The 19,137-nt window shown below is 40.4% G+C and overlaps 1 long non-coding RNA gene across 2 annotated transcripts in view; it reads left to right on the top strand.

Moving 5' to 3' along the window:
- The window catches only part of LOC142830321 (uncharacterized), a 108,386-nt gene extending 93,124 nt beyond the window's left edge, over positions 1-15,262 (top strand). For both annotated transcript variants that reach the window (XR_012905491.1, XR_012905490.1), the window contains 2 exons: positions 13,533-13,616; positions 14,455-15,262. This is a non-coding gene — a long non-coding RNA (uncharacterized LOC142830321). The remainder of the gene's footprint in view (positions 1-13,532; positions 13,617-14,454) is intronic.
- Positions 15,263-19,137: the final 3,875 nt, after the last annotated feature.

Raw genomic sequence — 19,137 nt, 5'->3', positions numbered from 1 at the left:
TCTTTCTAAATCCATGTTCTGTGATAAGGATACAGCTTCCCTTTCCCATGACTGACTTTTTAAAGGATTTTTTTTTTACCATGGCTGACGCATGACCCTTATCTAACGGTCCTCTGTTGCTTCTAGGACAGATGAATGTCTTTGGACTGAGATAAAACGGTGGGGGGAATTAATGGTCTCTGTGATGCACAATTCTTTCTTCCTCGCTCTCTGCTTTATTTTTTTTTTTAAAAAGGAAAAGTCTGCTTCAGCACTTCTGAGACTCTGGGGAATCCTGATGCTAAAGCAGTACCAATAGCATGTGTAGGACCTGAGGCACAAAACCTTTTCATGGAGTCTGTTGTAAAAACTTTTAATTGGATAAATAAGGATTGGACCACTGGCAAATTCTGTGACTGCAGAATCTGGTCTGTATAACGTGGACGCAAGAGCCTGAAAGATCTACTTAGTCCTACCTACAGGATATTATGAAACAGAGCTTTTCTTGCTGTTTCTAGAGGTGGCAATAAAACAACTTGCAGAAGAAAATAAATTTTCTTTAAAAGGCTGGTTTAATTATTGAGAAAAAGGGAACATACTGCACAGGAGAAACATGAAATCAAGTTGAATAAACCTCTTTTACCTGAAGTAGAATATTTCTTTCATGAATGTCTGTAGACAACCCTGACAAAGTTGCTTTGCTGGAACATCTAGGCTGAACAATGACTAAAAGTTAAAGATTGCTGGCATTGTTAGTTACCAGGGAAGAAAAACCCCGCACAGGTCTATCCACTGGTGCTGATAGAGCCATTCAGAACAACCCTTCCTGTGGCAACATCCTTCCCCATACAGCTTCATGCACAGGAGAAATGTATGGGTTGTGTCATATCTCAAATGATGTAGCTTACACCCAGAGGGTCAACTCTTTGGGTAAGTGGAAGGATATAGCAACGTCAACGTCATGGCCTAATCTTTCCCCTACCCTCTTAAAGGTGTTGCTTGGAATCTTTCCTTGCAACCCTTTAAGGAGAGGCTCCAAGACTCTGATCAATTTTTGCACAGGATATACAAATAGGGACATTTGGTATACTGTTCTGTGCACCCACACAAGGACAACACAGTCTGGCCCTGGCCTATTAATAAATTCCAAATCCTTTACCTGCCATTGCACCTTGTTTTAAATGACCAGCTTCACCATTGCTCTTTCCTCTATTCTGAGTTCCTATTCAATCCTCTGCAATGGAGATGAATGTGTCTGTCATTTGCTGTTAGTAAGCAGGAAGAGACATTTGAAAAGCTTAGTATGTGTGTATGTTTGCAACAAGGGATTTGTTTTCATCAGATTTTTCTGTGTGTTGGTAAAGGAAGGTAGAATGAGCCTTTTGTGTTTAACACTAAAAGTTGAACCTCTCTAGTCCAGCACCCTTAGGACCTGACTCATGCTGAACCAGAGAATTTGCTAAACTACGGGAGGTCAATATTGTGGTGAGTGGGTGTCTCTATTTTTATTTCACTGAGAAGAATAAATGGAACAGTGCTTGCAATGTTGCTTAATAATATACAACTGTTCTGATATACCATACACCTAGGCTATGTCTACACTGGCCCCTTTTCCGGAAGGGGCATGTAAATTTCACGAGTCGTCATAGGGAAATCCGCGGGGGATTTAAATATCCCCTGCGGCATTTAAATAAAAATGTCCGCCGCTTTTTTCCAGCTTTTAAAAAAGCCGGAAAAGAGCGTCTAGACTGGCCCCGATCCTCCGGAAAAAGTGCCCTTTTCCGGAGGGTCTTATTCCTACTTTGAAGTAAGAATAAGAGCCTCCGGAAAAGGGCACTTTTTCCGGAGGATCGGGGCCAGTCTAGACGCTCTTTTCCGGCTTTTAAAAAAGCCGGAAAAAAGCGGCGGACATTTTTATTTAAATGCCGCGGGGGATATTTAAATCCCCCGCGGATTTCCCTACGACGACTCGTGAAATTTACATGCCCCTTCCGGAAAAGGGGCCAGTGTAGACGTAGCCCTAGTCAAAGCTTATCAGTTCTCTTCATAAAGTGTTCGGGTGCATCTACACAGCAGGTCTTAACTTGAAATAAGCTATGCATATTGAGCTATGTCAATTGTGTCACTTATTTCAAAATTGTGAGTGACTACTCAGCACTTATTTTGAAACAGAGCACTCTTCCCCCAACTTCCCTTATTCCTCGTACAATGAGGGTTACAGGAGTCAGAGTAAGAAGTCCTCCAGCTTGACTGTGTTTCGACATTATTTTGCGATAAGTGCCTGCTGAGTAGATGCGGACTATGTTATTTCAAAACAATGTTGCAGTGTAGACATAGCCTCAGTGGTGTTACACAATTCTACTGAATTGGCACAAGAAAATCAGTAGATAAATCATAAAAAACATGCTTGTGCTTAACAGCATTACCAAGTCTTCCACTGCTTACTGGGCTCTTACAGGACATTTGAGGGTCAATTAGAGCTTAATAACACAGAACACTGAGAATTAGGACTGGTGGCTGTAAACAAACTTTGTGACTATAGGAAACCTGGCTACATCCATGATGAGCGAACATCAAGCTAATTAAAATAATGCTGGACCATGGATGTTCCTGGACCAGAAAGTGCTAGACTAGAGTGTTTCAACCTGTAGTGCCTTTTTCAGGGTCAGCAAATGGCTCTAACACCAGATTGCTCGTATCAAAAACTATTTTCTTAGACTGTAGCATGCAGGATCCAGCAGAACCATTGTCTAAAGTAGGCAAAGATGGCATGTCCCTCTAACTTAGCTTTCTGAGGTATAATGCTATTTATAGACTAAACAGGACCTTCATTATAGTGCTTGCAATCATTCACTTTGTCTTTTATGACTCTACATTTTTATTATGTCTTCATCACACAGCAAGTTGCATTTTAACTTGGACTATCTGCAGACTGAATGAAAACACCTGCTTTCGATAGGGGAAAGTATTTTTCATTGCCAGAAACTCCCTTTTGATGGCAATAACTAAAAAGCCTTAGATGGAAATGGATTTTTTTTGTCTACTTTGGAAAAGAGTGAAAAAGCATTTTTAGTAGTTAAATGTGGTCGTTTTTCCCAAACAACTCTACATTGCTGCAAGAAATATGATTTCTTCAGACACATTTTGTCATTAAAGGTTTAAATTAAGAAACAAAGCAATAAAAAGGTTTGTTTCATGATTTATGACCTGAAGATTCTCAATGAGTTAACATAGAGCTAAGAGGCCAATTATGCTACCTTGTTGCCCTGAAAAATGGCCCAGGCTTAACTGATGATGAAACCCAGCTACAGATGGCTCGGTTGTTAAAATAAAAAAAAGTCTTGAGCAGAAGGGAGGGGGGGGGGAGTTTATAAGCAGAGAATAAGGAGCTTTATCATCATTTTCTGGGACTTAGGGAGAAGGAGAGCCAGAAGCCCAGAGGACAATAAGCCCTGGGAAATTAGCCTGGATGAAGAAGGCTGTAAAGCTATCACAGGAATGATAAACAGTTACAGGTTCACACCTGCCAATGGGGAGGAAGGAGAATTAAAGTGGGGGGCAACCATCCTGGCACCTGGCTACTGCAGCGGCGAACAGAGCTCCAGGTCCTTTAAATCACTGCTGAAGCCCCATGCAGTGTGGTCTGGGCAATGCTGAGAGCTGCCTAGGGGAGGCTTTCCACCCAAGGACCTGCCTCTTCAGGGTGCAAGGAACCCTCCTCCCCCCTACACACACACCTTGGTCAAGGCCTTGGTGAATCTGTTGACCCCTCATATAGGACATAGCAGCCACTGGGGTGAAACAGACTTTGGTTGTGTGTTGTGAAAGAAAGGCAGCTTCTGGATGTCTGCACATATAACCCTGGCAATTAAAAAAACAAAAGAGAGAGACACTAGAAGGGGCATGAGATGCAAGCCCAAGGAAAGGCAGAAGGTTGGTTTATGTTATATGTTTAGTATGGGAGGAGTTTGTCAGGCAAATCCAGGAGAGAGACTTCAGTGCCCAGACCAGAAAAAAGTGTTAATGTAGAGATGTTATGGTGAGGAGGGGCTGAGAGAGTCTGTAGTAAGAAGGGAAACAGCAGCAGGGAGGTAGACTGAGCAGACTATGGCTTCTGGTTATAGTCTCACTAGGCTGGAAGGCCATGTAGTAAGGGGACCCAGGTTTCGCCATCCGCTATGCGTATGGAGGGATGAAGATGGAAAAAGTCTCAAGGACTGTGGTGAGCCTTGAGAAAAGAGAGTGGGGCCACTGGAAACGAGAGTTGGAGCCAAAGGCCTGGTATAAGGTCTTAGATGTTACTTTGGACATCCTGATTACCCCAGATGGGGTGGACCTAAATCATGACCGGGCCAGAGAACTGTGTCACAGAAATAGAGAAGCAGATAGGATGAGAGCTGCTACCCTATGCCTGGTTACAAGGAAGCACTCCAATGGTGAGTTTACATGTGAACTAGCTGAGATTTTATCCAGTTGATCTAGAAACACATCATTTTAGCAGCTTTGCTACTGTAGTTATGTGAAAACAAACCTTATTTTATTGGTCTACCTGACTCTCAATTAAAAGCTATTGAAATATTTTTTCTTACTCACTATCCAATTTTTTCTGCTATTTTTTTTCTTTTTGCAAGTAAAAAAAGTGCTGGCCCCAAACTTGGTCCTATGTGATGGTTTGAAATATTTCAGATCCAGTTAGTATATCACATTCAAGGTCTGCATTGCCTCCAACATGTCATGCTCTGCAGAATAGGCTATTGACAAATCTGACAGCATCTGCAGACCTGTTCTGAAAATAATCTTTATATCTCAAGGGATTCTCTGGTGTTAGAAATATGCAGTGCATTCTGGGATTCTTTTGACACAGGAGAAGTCCTAGAATACATGAAATGTGAAATAAGTCAGTTGGTTCTGCAGAGTGACTCTCACACATCTGGCAAATGGCAGTCATGGTTATGTTGGCCTATTTGCAGTGACAGGAGAGGAAAACAGTCACGGGGTGCACATTTTTGAGTCAGTACTGATTAAACTCGGAGGGAGTGAAAGAGGAGAGGGAGATAGAGGATGAAGAAAAAAAATAATGGGTGGAGAGGTGGGTGAAGGATCAACGTGGATGACCCACCATCCTTGTTCTCAATCATTCTCTTGATGCGCATTATTATTTTTACTAGATATATTGCTAAAGCCCCAGTTCTTACATACAATTGGATAAATGACGTGCCTGGAATAAATGGAGATGTAGAGCTATAAGCCATTACCATATTGATGATATTGTAGACGGTGCCATTTTTTCATTTTGCACAGCACATAGACATTAAACAAGGTCAATGAAAGAACCAAGTTCTGAGGTGCTTCAGAGTGGGAAGGAAAAGTGATTGCTCATGAGCAGTCTTTAGGATAACCTGAGGAAAGATTAAGCATTTCAACCCATCTCTACCTACTCTTGGTAGTCCCCACCAGTGAGCTAGCCATGCCTTTTTTATGAACTATGATTGGTAATATGGACTGAAAGTTACTGATGATGGATTCAACATCATTAAAAGGTCAACCATCCATGCTAGATGGAGATGATCATAACCAGGAAGTATTGGACTTCAGTAAGCTGGGCTTGAGGTATTTAAAAGTTTACAAACTAGTCAGTAGTCAATTTGGAAAATAGGGAATAAAGTCTTAGTAATCTGCTTTTCTCCAATCTAGAGTGTCTGGCTCAGGCATGTGATATGTGATGGAAATGGAATAATGAATACATACTTTAAAATAGATTTAAGAACTTTTTCCACTTCAGACCCTTTTCCTTTTTGGCCTGTGTCAGGATAAGCACATATTTGATTGTTAATATAAACTCAATGGGAACTGGAAGCCTAGTTGCACGGTGAATGCTGGAGACTCATTGTTGGATCCTCCAAAATGACACTCAAGTCCATATTTTCAATTCTGTTTCTGCTGTTTTGTGGTGATGACCTGGGATGAATGGAAATGAATATGGTATTCTAAGGAAGAGCATATCATTGAGCTGTATGAAAGTAATGGCACTATATTTTCTCTTCCATTTGCTTGCATCCTAACATTTACTTTACTTTTGGGATGGCGTCTGCACAGTGCTCTGTCCTTCTTTCATGAGAGGTTGCAATTAATTTAGAACCCTACAATACGTGTATGTAACTCAAACCCAATGCACAGTACCTTGATTTAATTGACCATGAATTTAATCTAACATGTGGCCAATTTTGTCCTTCTCTAGAATGCGTGAATTGTGATATATTTGTGAAGAGTATGCGTGATTTAATTTGCCTACATGCTAAGAAGAGATTGATTTCCTATTCTGCAAAAAGGGGGAGTGCTAGTGGTCATGCACACAATAGGTCTGCATGGGATAAACCCAAAGGGTATGTCTAGACTACATGGTTCCATAAACGGAGCCGTGTAAACTAGTTTACCCAGCATATTTAAATCCCCGCTTCATTAAAATAAACATAGCCGCCGTGCTGTGCTGACGATCAGCTGATCCGGCAAAGTGCAGCATTCTGGACGTGGATCTGTCGGCTGGGGAAGCCTTTGCCGACCGATCCCTTATGCCTTGTGAAACAAGGTTTACAGAATTGTTCGGCAAAGGCTTCCCCAGCCAACACATCCGCGTTTAGACTGCCGCGCTGTGCCGGATCAGCTGATCGTTGGCACAGCGTGGCAGCCATGTTTATTTTAATGAAGCGAGGATTATTTAAATCCCCGCTTCTTTGCCTATGCCGGGTAAACTAGTTTACATGGCTCCATCGATGGAGTCATGTAGTCTAGACATACCCAAATGCTCAATCAAAATGAGTCATATATGGTTGGAGACCCTATAACTGAGTAGGAACTTGTTCTGACTGGCAGCCCAGAGCAAGCTATCATCTGCCACCTCTCTGCAGGGAAGCAGAGTGCAAAGTCCTGAGAACAAAGGGAGCATGTGTGAGGAGACTAAATTTGTGCAGCTGCAGATACCCAGTTCCAGAGCTAAGATGGATTCCATGAGAGTATGGAATTTTGGGGCAGTTGTTCCGACCTCTATAGACTCCATTATAAGCTTAGCTTTACCATACTAATCTAAGGATCCTCAGACAATACATGCTAGTTGACCAATAAATATTGCCTTGTTTTGAAAAGACTTACTGTGTCACTACAAATACTCACGAGGTAACTGAACTTATATGGACTTGCAGTAGAACACACTGTGAGCCTAATGGCCTAGTCTCAGACCCCAGGGCCATATGGCTTAATTTTGTGAAGAGATAGGCCTAGACCAGGGCGCATAAATATTCCCACAAGCCTGTATAAATGTCTGAACATATCCATGACAGCTCTGACATTTTTTAAAAGCAGATTTCAATCATATTGAAAGTTTTCAAATGTTTATCCAACATTTGGATCTAATCCACAGACATAATTATAACACTTACAATAATCTCTCAAAGCCAGTCCTGCCAACCTTAATTAGCTTAAGGAGAGGCTTTCATTAGACCATCCCAATTAAATTTAATGCATCACTAAAACTGGGAGGCAGTGTGATTAAATATATACAACACCTGGATTTCATACTTTCTGTCTCTTTGTGCCAGTCAGTTCAACTCTCTGTGCCTTAGTGTCCCCATTTTACAGTTGAGGAAAATGTTTCCTTGATATCTCTGAATAAAAGAGTATTATAAAAAAAAACCCTCATAATGATTACTGATGAAATAGGGTGCTAGTTGGTGTGACTAGGGGAAACAGGACACAGCTCAAAAATGAATACTATGGTAAGAATTTTCTTTACAAAAAGCAAAACTTATGTCTCTGTAGAGATTCACCGATAGTATTTGCTATTATTTTTTAACTGTAGCATTTCTTAGGACAGGTAGATATGGATCGAGTATCCAGCTGTGGCCAACCTGCAGCTCGTGAGCCATATGAGGCTCTTCCCTCTCTTCCACAAACAATGCAGCTCATGAAGCTGCCCCCATGGCTTGCAAAGCCACCCCCACACCCCTGAGAACAGCCCCCGCCTCCTGGCTCCCCTGTGCTCACTGGGGAGGGGAGCCATCCGGTGCATCCAATATGGCGCTTTCAGTATGGCGGCAGCTGGTGGGAACCTGCCTGAGGCCAAAAAGCATAGAAACATGCTTTTCGTGCTTCTTAAAGGGGCAGGGCTTTTTTTTTTCTTTCCTCTGGATCTTTGCGCTGGATCCACTAATATCCTGGCTCTTCATCCAGAACGGGTTGGCCACCCCAGGAGTATACTCATACGATAGTAATGACTGGTATAAGATATAAGAGCAAACTTAACATTTATCTAAAAAATGCACCTGAATGAATAATGATAGATTTGTGATGGTTATAATTCAGAGCTAGCTTGCTCTGCTGTAAAATGTAGCAAAGGCTTCTAAATGGTAGATTCCCTTCTCTGAGAAGCTGCACAAAGAATTCAGAATAATGTCAGAGGGGACTTCTAATTAGACATGTTTTATAATACCAGCCATCCACATGTTGAAATGAGCATAAATTAGGAAATGGTCAGAATTGCTATATGTTCAGTCTGTAGGGGAAAATACTCTGGGGAGGGAGGAAAGGAGATGACTGAGCCTACCTCCACATCACAGCCTAGATCAATGCTTTGAGATCAATCCACCAGAGGCCGATTTAGTGGGTCTAGTTAAGATCTAGCAAATCAACTGCTGATCTCTCTGGACAGGAAGCGTAAGGTAAGTCGATCAGAGAGTTTCTCCTGTTGACTCCCTGGCATGTAGACTCTGTGGTAACGCAACCTAAGGTACGTCAATTCCAGTTATGCTATTCACATAGCTGGAGTTGCATTGCTTAAGTCAAATTATCACAGTAGTATCGATGTAGCCTCAGTTTCCTCTTATCCTTTTATATTGCCTGAAAGACAGAAGAAATTGAAAAGCATACTATCAGCTCAGGTAACTTAAAAAATGTCTTAATTAAAAAAAAAACATTGTAAAGAGATTTTTAAAAAAACCACCTCTTTAAAATGTATATTTATTTTGATACTTTTGTTTTGAAAGGTTGTTTGGGTTCCCTCTATATCCAACAATGTTCCTTCTTGGCAACTCTCATGACACCTTGATAGACTATAGAATACCACTGAGCAGTTCTATATCCCTGGAGTCAAAATGCTGTTACACAGTGTAGTTCCAACATTGACACACAACATTTTATTAGCAAAAAGGGAAGGCTTGATTGTCAGTCACTCCTTTCATGCACTTGAGGCAGTGGAGAGAAGATTGAACCACATTTTGCAGTCTCAATACTGTGGGTTAGCAGAGGGTCCTGTCTGGTCCCTGACGTAAGGTTTCTCTAATTCTGCTTCACTGGCTCCTCTTATGCCTTTAATCTGTCCTCATGCCATGACTGGGAGTTGGTGTAGAACCGTTATCCCCACTGTGAAAATTATGAGGGGGAATTCTAAGTCTCTTTCAGACATCTTTCACTGCTGGATTCACAGATTAAGACCAAAAGACAACACCAGATGCTGTAGGCCATATAATTTTACTCAATGATTCTTTCATAAAATATGGACTTTTTGGTTTAGCCAGAACATATGTAACTAGCGAGACATTCACACCTGATTAAAGACTTCAAATAACAGAGAATGATACAACCCTCATAAAGGTTCTTCAATAAAGGGACGTTTAAAGGGGGAGAGGTAATTTAATGACCTCAAGCCTACTCTTCTCTGAGGCGTTCCCTTCCAGAAACAGCTTGCTCCTTCCCAGTGCATGAGCCCCTACACACAGCCAATCCAAATTTAAATGAATGGCACTGGAGACTTAATGCCCTGGGTCACAGCATCACTCAAGTTTAAACCTGATTCATGCTACAATAACTCTCAGACAAATTTGGCACAGTCATTTCTCTGTCATGATAGGAAACAGCTGAGCCAAACTTGAGTGAGCCTTGCATACCAGACTGGAGTGTGCAAAGAGGAGGCAGGGCCACATTTGAGAAGTGATATACCCTAATCACATGAGGTTGCAGGGCAATTCAATTTTGGCCTGGCCAGATACCCTCATCCCAGCCCGGTTCTACAGCCAGTGCTCCAATGATTGATTATCTTTACCGGTTTTTTAAAGTAACTATTTCTATTTCTAGCTTCAAACCAATGTATCTTGTTATGCTTTTGTTTACTAGCTTAAAGCTACATCCACTATCAGAAATCTTTTCCCCATGATGGTACTTAGACCTCAATCAGCTCACCTCTTAATTTGCTTTCGATAAACAAAATAGATTTTGCTGCTATGGAATCCATTTATATTCCAGTGTTCTTGCAGATGTATACAACGTACTGTAATCTAGGGCGGCTGATGCCATCAACTGTGGCATGCCACAATTCAGCATTTTAGCAAGGAAATTCAAGGGAACTCTAATATGCTCTTGGGCTCAAAAGCAGTTGCTCTCTGTTCTTCTACTGAGCCGTTTCTTAATTACAAAAAACATGCATTAAAGTTTACAGGTTTGTTCCTTGAACTTTAATGATAATGTATAAAATAATATCCATGAAAATCTTATGGAAATAAACATTGCATGATAGTACATCTCTCATTATCTTTCATTTGACTAGCTTTTATTACTATATTCAACTGTTCTCTAATAAGGAAATGTCTTCTAAAAGAAGTTAATAAAGTGAGCGGGAATAAAGGAGTTGTGGCTTTAAATAAAATATAAAGTGGTTACATAAAAATGTCTGGTTCCTAAAATATTGGTTATCTCATTCTATGTTAAGGCTTTGTTTATTTATAGAGCTACCTGTTCCCCTTTCTTAACTAATGTGGGCACTTGAAGCATTAAAATTAAGTTATTTTACAATTAAAAACAATAATTGAAATATCATAAACCCCTTTTATAATGGTTTTTATGCCTCAAGAAAGCACTTAAGTACTTGTCTAAATGCTTTGATAAATCAAGGCCTTCTAGAGTCAGTACACCTCCTAACTACACACAAGTATATTGCAACAGTTACTCAACCCTTATTTCTATGGGCATTTCCCTTCTACTTCTGCTGTCCTTGAAAAGCTACTTAATTATTTGTGTGAAATTAGCTTAATTCATCAGGCCCACCTGTACTGCTGTGTAGAGAGCATAAATATCTCTGTGCCACCTGCCCCAACTATGAAAGCTCCAATAAATCATATAATTCCCTCTGACGACTGATCCTACCTGAAAGACACTTTTCTGTTTTCTTTTACTGCCTATGAAAACTTGTATTACCTAGCTGTCTGTGGCAAGAGAGGTGCCTATAGGATTGTCTTAGGGGGGAGGAAGAGAAAATTCGGGGTTTTTTTATGTTTATAATTTCTTTTCTTAGTTTAGAAGAGTATGTTGCCTGTTAGCCCATCTTAATCACATATGGCTGATTTCCAAACCAAGATGCCATCATACAGAAATCTCTGTCTTGGTAATATACCCCCACTTTCTTTGTAAGTGGCCATCCATTCAAAGATGGCTCTAATGTGGAGATACCCGAGGTGACGTGTGTGTGTGAGGCTTATTTTGTTTTGTTTTGCATCCTGAGTGAAAATGGTCCACATTAGCCTTCCATGAAGCACAATGTTAGGATAGCGGACAGAGAAAGCAGACAGCAGACAGGGGAGTTTGAGAGGGACCACAAGAGATCCTGCCGCTGAACAGGCTACCTGGGGAGAGTGAGAGTACTCTCTTTTGGTGTGAGTGAGTTTGCTCCACTGTTTGAATTTTGTTTGTTGAATTCTGATTCTGATTTCAGGTGACTGCAGTTTCAGTTTCAGCTGCTGTGGCAGTGGGTCTGAGTGCCTGACCTTTTGTTCCCTTAATTGCTCTCTTGATTGCATCTGGTCAGCCTTCCCCTGTGTGACTCATGAGGCTTTGCAAGCACATTCTGCATCAGTGTACCTATTGTGAGGGCACTGGCATATTCTTATGTAGGTCAGATAACAAGATCAGAGCCTAAATTTGCTGATTATCTGTCCTTATGCTTTTAAAAGCTATATTTTGGATGAGACCAATTGATTAAACCTATCAATACTAAGGCAACCCACCTTTTCAGAATTTTCCCTGTGTTCTCATGTCACACATTGCATCAGCTTTCTCTTTCAGGAGCCCACAGTTTGTCTGTAGCACTGATTTGTACTGAGGTCACTATTGAAAACACAGAGGAAGATAGGAGAAGGAAGAGTTCCTAGAACTTTACAGACTTATTTTGTACACTTATTTTCCAAGAAGCAATTTTTGTTTCTTTTAATAATTATCTGTAAAATTACTGATCTTTGAGATAGCGTGGTCCAGGGGAAAGGGCCCTGGATGGACTCAGAAAGATATGGGGGAAATCCTGTTTCCACTTAAATCAATGACAAATTTCCATTGACTTCAGTGGAAACACAATTTCACTCCTAGAGTCTATTCCAATCTTTGCCATTGACTTCTTATGTGATACCGGACAAGTCATTTCCACTATGGCTGTGTCCAGACTCAGGGGTTTTTTCGGGAAAAGTAGCCTTTTTCCGAAAAAACTTCCCCTGCGTCCAGACTCAAGCCGCGTTCTTTCGAAATTAAATCGAAAGAACGCGGCTTTTTTTTCGATGGCGGTAAACCTCATTTCACGAGGAAGAACGCCTTCTTTCGAAAGTTCCTCTTTCGAAAGAAGGCGTTCTTCAATGTAAATAGGGCTTCTTCAAAAGAGAGCATCCAGACTCACTGGATGCTTTCTTTCGAAAAAGCAAGCCGCTTTTTCGAAAGTTCAACGTGCAGTCTAGACGCTCTCTTTCGAAAGAGGCTTGCAGTCTAGACATAGCCTATATGTATGTTTCCCCTTCCAGCCTTTGTTTAGATTTATGCTGTATCTCACTATGACTATACAATCCCTAGCAAAATGGGATCCTTATTGCCATTGGAGTATTTGGAAGCTGCTGTAACCACTACTAATAATGCTAATCATTGACATCTTATATCCCTAGACCACTTTTTTAAGTCACTTAACCTGAGATGTCTTCCAGGACCTTTCCCATCTATATTTAACCCCTTCCAAATGAAGGTTATATGCATGTATATACTATAATCCTGGAAACATTTAGGCACATACTGAACTTTACCCGTGAGGGTAGTCTCATTGACATTCAACACGTATGCACACTTAATGTTGCTTTCCTGGGATGCATGTTACTGTTTTTTATCCAAAGTGTGCCATTCAAATTCAGTAAAACCACAAAAACATAATCATTATATCCCAAGTGTTGTGGAAAATACTTTCATTGCATAATCTTTGTTATAGTTAGTTATCTTCTGGGGGTTTTTGTCTGTTAACTATTTAAAGGTACCTGCTTGGAATGCATTGATGCCAAATACACTTTAATAACTATAGCCATTGTTCAGTCATTACTCAATCTTAGAATGTCAATCCTGTATCCCTAACTAAGCCAGAAGTCCCAATTCAATGGAAGTTTTGCCTAAGTAAGCAGTGTAGAATTATGATCCTTTTAGGTATTGATCCTTCAGTTACTTAGGCATGTGAATAAATATGTGCACATGAGTAATGTTGTGCTAATTTCCAGGAGAATCCTTGCGTAAAACTACTCGTGCAATGTGAGCAGGATCAGAGTCTTAATTTGGGGATTCTATGTGAGCCTCGGAAAAAGGTAATCCATTCACAGTGGTTTAATTTTTTTTAAAAAGCAAAAGTCAAATATTTCTGGCATCCATTTTGCATTGTTTTCAAAATCTGAGAGAATAATTTGTTTGATTAATAGTTTAATCACCGAAGTAATATAATTTTATACCACTATTTAAAAATATTAATAATTAAAATGAAAAAAAATCATTTGTACAAAAAAAAAATTTGTACAAAACCTGCCTCTGCAGTAACACAATGTATTGTTCTATTGTATCATGACACTTTTCCCCACCGAAGTTTAAAAAAAAGCAAGCTTTAAAAATATAATTGTACTTCAAATATATCTTTCCAAAAGTTTTGTTGAGTCCTTCTATTGACGGAAGGCTTAATTCTGTATTTCTCTGTCATCCCAAGTTTGTAATGGAGCTGGGATTGTTGCCAAACATTGTGAATAGGGGCTGAGAGGGGGAAAGATAAGTATGATTATATAAACTGTGTTTTGGAAATTAAATTGCTTCATTCACATTAGAGCTGAGATAAAGTGGAAAACCATACTTTGTGAACATGCTCATTATGAGAAAATCCAAGCTACCAAAATCAAATAGTCATAAAGCTCCTAAGTAAAAGATACTCTTTGAAGCTTAAATACTATGCTTAGATTGTGGAGGAGGAAGGTGTGGTGGAATGTCCAAAACAGGGGGTGGGGGAGGAGGAGGAATTAAATTTTTGTCTTCCCATTTATCTTCTGATATATGGGCTTCCTTTTTTCCTTACTAATACTGCCAGCTTTGAGACCTGGGGTTGAGGCAATACACAGATGTACACCCCAATTCAAGCACTGTTAATGCATGTTTTCCTTTTAGACATATCCTCTGTCATACATTCCGGCCAAAAAACTCAACATCAACAACAATAACAACATTTTTTGTACAATGAAAGTGTCTGAATATAAAGATCATCACATTGACTGTAAAAAAGTTCAGAGACTTATCTGCATTGTAAATGAACAACGTAAGTTCACAGAAAGCAAATTATGTCTGGCAAATTTAACAGATTTCCCCCTCCCCCCACCCTCCGTACACACACAATTGTATAATTATTGGCTGAAAGGAAAGCAGAAGATATATTGTGTCTGGAATTTAATTAAAGCATCTGAATTACTGCTTCAAAAATACTACTGGAAAAAACTGATTTATACAAGGCTTGCCCTATGCAAGCTCATATTGACTAGGAACTGACTGCACAAATGGAAACACAGACGATTGTAATACAAGGCAATGAACTGAACATGGGAAGAGATGTGTAGCTATGCAGTGTGGTTTGAGAAAGCAGTGATGCCCAGCTGAGTTTGCTTTATAAAATAGGATTGTTAAATTCATGGGGTCACAGATCTCAGGAAAGGGTCTTCAGTTGCTGCTACTGCTGTGGAAGCAGGAAATTCCTCCGGTGTCTCCTTCATGTCTTGTTGGATTTGGCTCAGAAATCTTGGGGGACAACTTCCAGGGGAAGACCAAGGAATCTCAAGGAGGCTGATCAACTTGCAAAGGTTTTTCAAGAGCATTCTTTGAAACGGTGCAGGAGGAAGCTGACAAGAAGTCATGTAGAATCTGTCACTTGGTTCACTTGTATGATGAACTGAGGTAGGCAGTGTTGTAGAGTTAATTTGTGCTGCCAGACTCTAATCAGATTAAAAGCAGTTCCTTCACTAGCATGTACTTGCACAAGCTATTTGTGCACCGTTGTGGAATAAGGATAGTGCTTCCAGATAGGGCACCAAGGCCCATCCAGATAGGGCACCAAGTGAAATGGGGCACCAAATGGTTTTACAATATCATTAAGAGGTTTGGAGGTGGGGGTGCCGATTGCATGGTTCGCCTAGGACACCAGTTGATGGAAGCTAGTCTAGGGCCACCCCTGAGTGCTTCCGATTCAGTGCTGCATTCCTGTACTTACAAAATTAAGGCTTGTGAAAATAGTAACAGTGTGCGCTTCTAAACCTCTGCTGAAATGAACTTGTCTGTAGATTATAGACCATGGAATTTGGTAAACCAGACGGACAGACACACTCTACCAAAGATCACTATTCCCGATGAAATCCAAAGCTTTGTTGATGCAGCTCTATGGTGGATTTAGTTTTAGCAACTAAAAGGCCATAGAAAGTGAACTAACCTCTTGGCTTCACGGTATGGGCGGGGAGGGGCAAATTGGTGGACACTGCTGGGAATCTTATGCTACTAGCATCTATTCTACCCATAATCAGGACTAACAACTGCAGTGCCTTTCACAAGCATCAACATTTGCTTTTAAAAATTCTCAAAACACCTCCTGCTTCCTGGTCTCACGATCTTTCTTCCAGCAACTCTTCAAAATGAGATCTTGATTTATGTGCTGTCACTCTTCTTTTCTTTCTGTAGATAAAATCACTAATGTTTAGCATGAGCTTTACTGAACTTAGAGCCGCGCTGTCAATTGGTTACACATCAAAAGCGAATCTTTGTAAAGGCTTTGACTGGCCAGTGGCAGGAAGGTGTTGATCCTGGAAAACCTGCCCCAGAGAAAAGCTGACCTGTGGTTTGAGACGCATGGAAACGACAGTCTTTCATTTTAGACTTCTAAGTCTGAAGGCAGCACCGAATGTCTTAAGCGTGCCCCACTATAGTGCTGCTATCACATGTTCTAAAGCAGCAAATCTTCAGAAGTTTAAAAATCAGCCCAGAAGGACATCCCAAGAGAAAAACACAGCCTGTGCTAGGGGAAGGTGATAAAAGCACCAGAAGGAAAGGAAGGAGAGAAAGCTACATAGGAACAAGCTGACAGATAAAATTTTATTCTGTATTATTTGCACAGTGGAAAACAAACAAAAAGGCCCTTGGTAGCTCAGATTCTCACCTGTGCTGTGGTCACTTTACACAACACTGCCACAACATAACCATGAAGATAGCCCCAGAGAGATCCTCTCTGTTTAAGGGGGCGCGTTGATGTGCGACCCATGCATGCACACTCATACCTCTCCGCACTACGGATGCAGAAGATACTGGAAAAGTGTCATATTTTACATTCCACTTATTTCATCTGACTGTTGGTGTGTTAGAACAGCCTCCAGACACACCAGGGCAAAGGCCCGGCACATTGCCCAGAGAGTTGAGGGTTGGAGTAGTGCATAGGACATTTCTCATCTGCAGTTTTCAGCTGCGCTCCTGCCATATCCGAGGGTCTGGGCTTCTAGGAGGGAGATTGTTTTCTAGCATCATTGTACTGTGGCTGTATAAATCCTGTAAAATGATACAAAATAATTCACAAGAGAGCAAAACCTCCCTAAAATAACTGACTCCTACAACACTGTGAAGGGCCACTTGTTAAATATTTATGCTTAAACAGAGCATTTGTGGGGGTTCATCTGCCTCTGCAGAGAAAGATACGGGAGTGTTGGCTGAAGCTGTACTGCAAGCTTCTGTATTTTACTTAATCCAAATCAAAAGGTCATATGATATCTCAAAAATGTCATTACTGGGTTATTTATTAGGAGATGTTGCATAATCAACTGAGCCAACACATATATTTAAAGGTGACATGATGTAGCACAGAAGCTGAACAAGACCAAAGCTCATACTCCGTTTTGCCGGGCAGGGCCTGGAATATAGGAAGTTACAGGCTGTCATCAAGAATAACACTACTCTTCTCTCCTGTGGTGTTGTGGTAAAATGCCACCACTGAGCAGAGTGTTGCAACATGGAGAATTTTTCTTCATACCCTGCTCCACCTGCCCAGGGGTTGGCTCAGTAGAAAACTCCAGCACTGCTAGGGAGCAGGGAGTTGGCTCCCTATACAGCAATGAAATATGGGAATGTTTCCATAAGCCTATTTTGTCATATCCCACTTAAAGGGCAACTCATTTGAAAATTATTTAAATGCTTCCCTCTCACCATAGTGTGTTCAGAATATCTTTGGCCATCTCACTGTGGTTGGTTTGAATCCAGACTATGGCCACCTTCCTCTCAATTTCTTTTCATTTTATTAAAGTGACAATGTCAAGTATATCTTACCAAGAATATTTTCCCCCTGCTGATTAGATAAATTTCTGGATGCTGTTGCACTGTAAGTGGGCCACTTTCTGCTATAAGCCCTTAGTCTAATAGGGTGTACAATGGAATATGAAAGGAGTTTAGAATAAAATTGCGTGTAGCAGACAAGTGAGAGTGATGTTATGTGTGTCATTTTAGCTCTCTTACCTTTGTCAACCCAATGGTTTCTATTGATTTCTATGGATTTAGGCTCAGGACTCAGCTGCTTTTTGTGCTGTTTCTTCATTAAACAGAGCAGACTTTCAATAGTCTGAATTTAGACTGAAAACAAGACCGGAAATAAACGTGTGAGAGATGCACACATGCGCCCCACTGTGCCTTGTTTAACTATTTGTACTCAACTAAATAATGTGGCTGCCTTCCCTGTAGAAAGAAGCTTTAAAGGGTTCGGTATGCAGTTATTCAGTACAGAGTTTTATATTGTATCTCATGGCATTTCGTCTTTCAGCCTCAGATAGGCAAGCCCAGTTATTATGTGAGTGAATCAGCTCTTATTTTTAAAAAAAGTTTTTTATCTTAATGGCTGTGAAGAAAAGCTTGAAAACATGACTGCTAAAGGCTTAATAAAACTGAAGGCAAATAAAAACAAGCTCAAATGCATTATTTCTGATTATTATTTTTGGAATGTTTGATTCCATTTTGAATGCTTGGGATAGGCCCATCTGACATGAAAAAAGTTCCAAATTGAGTAGCATTTTTCTAGATTTTTTTGCAATGCTGCCATTCATTGTATTTGGTGAAGGTCAACATTGTGATACTCTGCACAAGTTTCCTATTCTTTCCCATGCTAAACATATTATTAGAGAGAATGCTGCAGTATTTAGTGTTGGAATGGATCTTTCTGCTGGGAAAATTGTAAGAAGCGGGGTTGTATATATCACACATTTGTAACTTTTACTGACCCTCCCCCCAAAAGTTAGAAAGTTCCAGAAGTCCCCAAAACCTTGAATCTTGCATTTCATTTATTGTCCCTCTCTTCTACTGTTCAGTGTCATTTGGGAGTTGGCTGTATTTTCTTGTCAAAATTGGAAATAAACATTGCTCAGATCCAAAGTGAGCAACATCCTCCAAATGCATGCAGATATTTAGATATAGCAAAGGCCTTTATCTTCAGCTTTCTTGAGATTCTCTAGAAAAGCTACAAATGGGAGCTCCCAGAATAATCTTTTGAAAATGTGCAGGTTTATTTTGAGGATCAGGACTGAGAAATCAGTAGCACAGTAATCACTCTGTGAAAAGTATTCACTCACAAGTAATATAATAATCTTTATTGTGTGTGTTCACTTGAGAGTGTGTAGGACCCAGGGATCTTGAAAAGTGTGTTACATGTGAAATGCTGAGATCATCGTGTTCTAGCATGATCTGATGCTGCTTTCAGTTGATGAATCTTGGTCTGTGGGAAGTTTGTTTCTGATTATGAGCTTGGAGAGAGTCAACTGTAAAGTAAATATCAAAGATGAGTTC

Source organism: Pelodiscus sinensis, chromosome 7, assembly GCF_049634645.1.
Source record: "Pelodiscus sinensis isolate JC-2024 chromosome 7, ASM4963464v1, whole genome shotgun sequence".
NCBI lineage: Eukaryota > Metazoa > Chordata > Testudines > Trionychidae > Pelodiscus > Pelodiscus sinensis.
The sequence above is the reverse complement of the archived record's forward strand: the minus strand, read 5'-3'. Positions and strand labels throughout refer to the sequence as shown.